Source organism: Haliotis rufescens, unplaced genomic scaffold (genome assembly GCF_023055435.1).
Source record: "Haliotis rufescens isolate VD_foot unplaced genomic scaffold, xgHalRufe1.0.p SCAF_1, whole genome shotgun sequence".
Taxonomy (NCBI): domain Eukaryota; kingdom Metazoa; phylum Mollusca; class Gastropoda; order Lepetellida; family Haliotidae; genus Haliotis; species Haliotis rufescens.
This window is the reverse complement of record NW_025963779.1, coordinates 72,867,806-72,874,935: the sequence shown is the minus strand read 5'-3', so window position 1 is coordinate 72,874,935 and position 7,130 is coordinate 72,867,806.

Genomic DNA, 7,130 nt, shown 5'->3' with positions numbered 1-7,130 from the left:
TTTATGTCACCACATAAATGTGAGTATTGTAGTTAAAGCCTTATCATGTAGTGCATAATCACATTTTCATACTACATACCGACCACGGTTTGGGAAAGTACATTCCCACATATAGTATGTCTCCGCGGAGATACAGCCATAAAATCATCACTTTCAGTCAGAAGAAGTTGTGATTTGAAATCTCTGATTGGACACTTAAGAGCGACTAATTCTCACAGTGGGTTCTATTCATCTCTGTATATTCTTATGAATGCAGGTGTACGTCTTGAATGGCGTAACCTGATCTCATATGTTGCAGCACGTGAAGATCCAGGTCAGTATTAGTCTTCAGCAACCCTTGCCTGTCGTTGTACGTCTTGAATGGCATACACCTGATCTCATATGTTGCAGCACGTGAAGATCCAGGTCAGAATTGGTCTTCAGCAACCCTTGCCTGTCGTTGTACGTCTTGAATGGCATAACCTGATCTCATATGTTGCAGCACGTGAAGATCCAGGTCAGTATTGGTCTTCAGCAACCCTTGCCTGTCGTTGTACGTCTTGAATGGCGTAACCTGATCTCATATGTTGCAGCACGTGAAGATCCAGGTCAGAATTGGTCTTCAGCAACCCTTGCTTGTCGTTGAATAAAGATTTGATTTTACCACCTGGTCTTGTGTCCAGGAATGTAGCATGTTATCAGCTCATTCCTCCCGTTTCTTGGGATAAGAATTGGTCTTCAGCATCCCTTGCTTGTCGTGAGGTGCGACGAACGGGATCGGATGGTCTGACTCTCTGACTTGGATGATGCTTGTCATCGTATCCCAATTGTGTAGATGGATGCTCATGATATTAATCACTTAATCGTTTGGTCTAGAGTCGATTATTTACAGACTGACGTCCTATTGCTGGAATATTGCCGAGTGCGACGTTAAACAACAAACTAACAAATATGTGGCAGCAAGTCGTGTGTTTAACATTAGCCTTTTTGCTTACTTGGGTCTTTGTGTAACGTGCCATCAAACTGCACTACGTAGAGAGTGAATCCAGATGTAGCTTCCATGGAACACGCAAAGAAGTGAATGACACACGCCTGTCTCTCGCTGTGGTAGCTGTAGGCGATGCAGTTGCTGACGCCCGAACACAGAGTACGGCAGGACTCCTCCGACAGCGTAGACGATATTTCGAAACCACACCTCAAACTGCCGGTCTTCCCGTTATTATACGTGACCTCACCTGCCAAACATTAACACTGTATGATGAAGCATTGACTTGAATATATGTATGCTTTATAACAAAACAACGGCGTCATTAATGTAGGTTATAACTTGTTTACAGTTTGAAAGGGGAAAGTGGTACCAAGAGATATCTGGCGCTGCAACTAAATTTACATTTCGCACCATTGCTGCCAGAATTCATATGGTTACTTAATCAAATACCGGATTTAGTCCCTTAATAAGCACATTACCCATGGATTGTAAACCTGTGTCTCTTCAATGCTAAATATGCTTTATTGAACTATCATCAAGTCAGTGATTTTAGAAATAGTGTACGTGTGTTCTACCTATAGACATACCCGTGTTCGTGGGTTTCACTGAAGTGATAAACGTCTGAGACCTGCGTCACTTCGGGCTTTCCTCCCACATTAAGCTGACACGCCGTGATATAACTGGAATACTGTTAAAAGCGGCGTTAAACCCAACTCACTCACTCACTCACTCACTCTACCTATAGACATTATTATAGTATTAAAAAAACATGCATATGCCTAGCGCATGTGCGCTTGATCAGGCAAATACCAACGCAACAGAGAAACACAGAGAAAATCAATTCTTCACTTGATTGTCAACATTTGAAACATGTCTACATGTTTAAGAACGCACTACTCCTTATCCACATGCACAACAGAACTAAGTTCTCGGCCGTGAACCATGTGACACTAGTACTGCTGCTGTTTGAAAAAGCAATGTTAAGTTACACTCCGTATACATTGCTAAAAAACCCGAACGCATTGACCGCATATCAACCAATCATGTACATGTATGTGTTAAATATAATATAATGTGTAAATATATACACTGAAGTTTCGCTTCATGAAAACAGCACGACTATTTCTTAATTGTAAGTACACATCATGGAGTCAAAATGTACAAAATACACTAAAATTACACTAAATTTCATAAAGATGCATGCAAAACGCATGAAATCCATACAAATAACTTCATTAAGATGGAACGTCTAAATGGTTGTTTTTGGTTTGGTTTGTTGTTTGACGCCGCACTCAGCAATATTCCAGCTATATGACGGCGGTCTGTAAATAATCGAGTCTGGACCAGACAATCCAGTGATTGACACCATGAGCATCGATCCACGCAATTGGAATCGATGGTATGCATCAACCACGACAGCGAGCCTGACCACCCGATCCCGTTAGTCGCCTCTTACGACAAGCATAGTCGCCTTTCACGGCAAGTATGGGTTGCTGAAGACCTATTCTACCCCGAATCTTCATGGGTCTCTAAATGGTAGTAAATTTGGATAAATGGGATCCTGGGAAGGTGAAAAATAACATAGGATAACAATTTATGATATGTCCTTCAAATATATTACATGTTGTCCGCCAAGCTAAGTATCGGTATAAAACGCTTTCTGCTTTTTACAGTTGTCCAAAATGTAAACGTTTACAAAGGGGCCACAACATAAGTTGATTTTGGCCATGAATTCTTGTTCAAGAGATAAATCGAGCGAGTATTGCGCAAAACATCGTTCAAAAGAGACCTACAGCCGGAAGGGATTTGGTTTAGTGCAACTGCTAATTGCTATTCTATTTTTCATTGAAAAGACACGGGGGTAAGGGTGGCGATTCGCTGTGCAGAGTTGCGTCCCTTGGTCATGCCAGAAACCGATGATTGTGGGTTCGAATCCCGGTTCGTCCCGATTATGTTTCCAGGTTTGGCAGCACCATACCGGTGCTCGTGTGTTTCACCGAAGAGGTAAACGTAAGAGACCTGCATAATTTCGGGCTTTCCTCCCACATTAAGCTGACACGCCGTGATATAACTGGAATACTGTTAAAAGCGGCGATAAACCAAACTCACTCACTCATTGAAACGACACAGTAGATTGGACTTTTGAGACATGGCATTTCCTTCCTTTATTTCATATCCAGAGAGAGAGAGAAAAGACACGTACTTTCATTGTTTTATAAATTTCAGCGCTATTTTGCCTCAACGCCCAACTGAATCTGTTTCAGCGGATAATTGAGATTGGTTATTGTCTGGCGTCGACATTTTGTGTTTATTCATAAATTAGAATTCGTAGTTCATGTCAGTTAAAACTGTTGATGATAGTGAACATATATGAACACGGTTATATATGAGACAAAGGGCAAAACGGATTTGAGCTCAGCATTGCTAGCGGGAGCAGCGTTTGTCCCAATAACAACGTGGAAAGTTGAAAATACCTTTATATTGGGCGTCCTTTTGTGGAGCAAACTCAACTGCTGACTGATGTACATGCATGTCCTTCTCTGCTATGGGGTCTTGACGGTACCAGCACGAACCATCACGAAAATCAAAGTCGACTAAGGAATAGCCGAGTTTGCTTCGTGTCAACATGCACGCAGACACGTCTTGAACACCAACAATTCTGTTCCCCCTATCTACGTTACGGTTCACCCTCATCACCGTCGGACGACGACCTGTGATCGCAAGGATAATACTGTCATGCAAACAATTTCAAGTTAAATCGAGATCCACCTTTGGGAGCTATCGGCCAAGACCTATTGTGGTTGTGCTGTGCTATGTTGGCATGAAATGCGGCCTTCGGAACGCCCGTCTAAAATCCCTCTGACAGGTGACCTTGGATATTTTGCCTCAGATTTTACAAAAATATAATAAATACAATGGTTCTCTAACAAACCAGCCATCCAATTGTAATTTAGTTATGAATAATTATGACTGATTCATTATAATATTTATTCATTAGAAATAGAGGCATAGGCTTCAACAGAGTGGGCTTCTGTTCACCTTAGCGTGATAAAAAAGAGAATTTTAATAAACAATAATTATTACAAGTAAACTAGTATTAGTGGTTCATGACAATAAAACTAGTTTATTTCAACATGGCAAATGTGTATACTTTTTTTTTTTTTGGGGGGGGGGGGGGGGGGGGGTTGCTTAAGTAGCTTATATCAGCTGATGTTTGCTGAACGTTAATACAATGTAGGCACGTTTCACCGACAAGTTTAAACAAAATTATCTGTATATGCAGGATCTAATTTGAAGCTTTGGCGTTCCAGTCGTTTTGAACGCAAACGTTTGCATCTTCCTTTTTGTACACCTAAAGATGAAAACCTGTGTTCATTGCCCAGCCTTTACAGTATCAACGCATAATCTAGGCCTAGTCGAAATAAAGGTATTGTACCTGTGAAGCCCAGTTAATCTTGTTACGGGGATTTCTTGCACTTTGGTGCAAATTGTATAACCGATTCCCCCCATAGCCTACTAAATGTACTCAAAAAAGCACCATGACATTGAACTCTAATAATTAATTCATATATGACTCGACGAGAGAAAATTATTGGTTAAGTACTAATATCCCTGTTTCTAAAAAAAGCGCTGTTGAGTAAGCTTTATTTTAAAATAGAAGAAGAAAATAAAATGCATTTTCATTGAAAGGTATATGGCCATCACTCATTATTCCGGAGTATTTCATAATTTGTATATGACAGTTAATACTTATTATAGGTTATTGTGGTTATTGTTATATACCGTTGTCCGAGTGTCACAATGCCATTCCTCTAACATTAATACTGATACCTTTACAGCTTGAATCTTTTAAAATAACCTTCGTCCCGTTCCCCTTTTTGTTTTTGCTGCGTTTGTGAATGGTGCAGGTGTTGTTTGTCCACGTTGCTGTTGTACACGTGGTTACTACTCGGCACAGTTCCCGACACTCGGAGAGGGTCAACGCTCCAGATAATTCCACTCCTTCTCCAGCCGCCCCTTCGCTCACAGTCATACAGTGAGGCTCTGGAACAACGTAAATGGAATGATTTTGTTTGCTTGTTTGTTGTTTAACGCCGCACTCGGCAATTTTCCAGCTATATGACGGCTGTCTGTAAATACTCGGTCTGTAATAATTGACATCATGAGTATCGACCTACGCAACTGGGATACGATGACATGCATCAACCAAATCAACTTGCCTGACCACGTGATCCCGTTAGTCGCCTTTTACGGCAAGCATGGGTTGCTAAAGTTCTATTCTAACCCGGATCTTAGAGGGTCGTAAATGGAATGAGCGTAGACTCTACATTTATAATGAATCGTTTAATTGGGGTCAAACGACCCATGTTTACATCCACATATGTGATCAATTTACCAAAAGGATATTGAAATATCAGAACAAATACAGACAGGTACAGACATGAGCTTGTTTCTAGTGTGGTTTATCTTAAGCATGGTAATTACCTAATATACTGTAGATATTATATATCTTAAATAAGGTCATATGCTCGTGTAACAATCTGTTTATAAAGAGGTTAATGACTGTCCAGCCGGTCTAAAAGGCGGCTACTCTCATATTCTTCAAAATCCAATGGGAACATTCGTCAACGCAATCCCATGAAACGAGAAGAAATTATAATTAATAGATTTCACCTTGGACACTTGTTCAACGCCTTCCGCGGTATTATTTAATAAAAAAATCTTTTCATGTATATATCACTGCCATGAAAGTGCATTGTGCTCCCTATACGGTTAAACACTTGACTGCAATGGCAACAATGATATCAGGCTATATTATCTCTGGTTACTCATTTGGACCCTGATATTTTTTTTATTTCAATTCATCATTTGTTTCCTTATTTAAATATCAGAAATGCAGTTAGACATTCATCCTGACACCAAAACCATGTGAATTACCTGTTGCTGTCTCGCACAATCGGTAAGTAAATTCGATGACCTGAGTGGGCTTGCTTCTATAACTGCGGTATAGTGTGCACCCACGCGTCTTGAAATCCCAATAAACAGACTCTATTTTCCAATTTGTAAACCCATAGTTTATACACTCCAGTATATTCCTAGAGAATGGTTCGTTCTGTGTTCGCCTTTTCGTGACACGGGCGGACACACACTGTGAAACTGAAAGAAACATAAAAATGATTGATTACTTATCAAGAGACCATGTGATTCACCTGATTCCTAGTTTTAGAATCAGATTAGGAATCATGCAGATAGCAAGGATACTGTAAGTACCCATGGTCTCTGGTATGGTGGCCTAACTTCAGTTCTTGGTGATCTCTAGCCTGTTTTTCTAATAAGTCGTCTGTCATAATCTCATCATTTTATTGTTCTAAAACTAGTTTTACAATAATAATCTGTCATATATTGCTGGTTGTTGTCATGTCCTTCGACGATAGTTTATATATATATATATATATATATATATGCATAACTTGTTCAAATCAGGATATGGCTGAAATATTGCCGATGTGACTTTAAATATTAACTCTTCACTCACTCACTCACTCACTCACTCACTCACTCACTCACTCACTCACTCACTCATTAAAATCTGATTAATTCTCGTTGTAATGTTCAACAGTGAATGTCTGGAAGTCCTCCCAATTACACTAGATGTCGACCAACGATCTATTACTCTCATAATAGTCTACATATTCCACAATAAATTTCATTCATTGATTATGCCCTACAAGCTATTGCCATGTGGGGATTTCAGTCATGTTGAAAGTTAGGAGCGCCACAGAGGCACCAAACTCTGTAAACCGCTCTGAGGTTTCATCAGTTTCTCATCAGAAGGAATGCATGAACGTTTTGACAATTTTTAAACATAGGATATGCAGATATTCTATATCTCTGTTTTCATTATTTCATGGAAAAGTCATACAGTGGGCTTGGTAGAAGAAACAACAAAATGAGGACATCAGCCACGCCACCGCTGATCATGCACTTACGGGAAATCTTTATGTGATTGAATTTTATTGTTCTTTTGAGGGATAGTATTTTCAAGCTTTCCGTGTTAGACATCTGGACAACAGAATCATTGAAAGCAAAAAATCAAGTCTCTATCTCTGACAGGCACCACGATGTCCAATACAATCTCAGAAACTGTAGCTACGCAAATTCA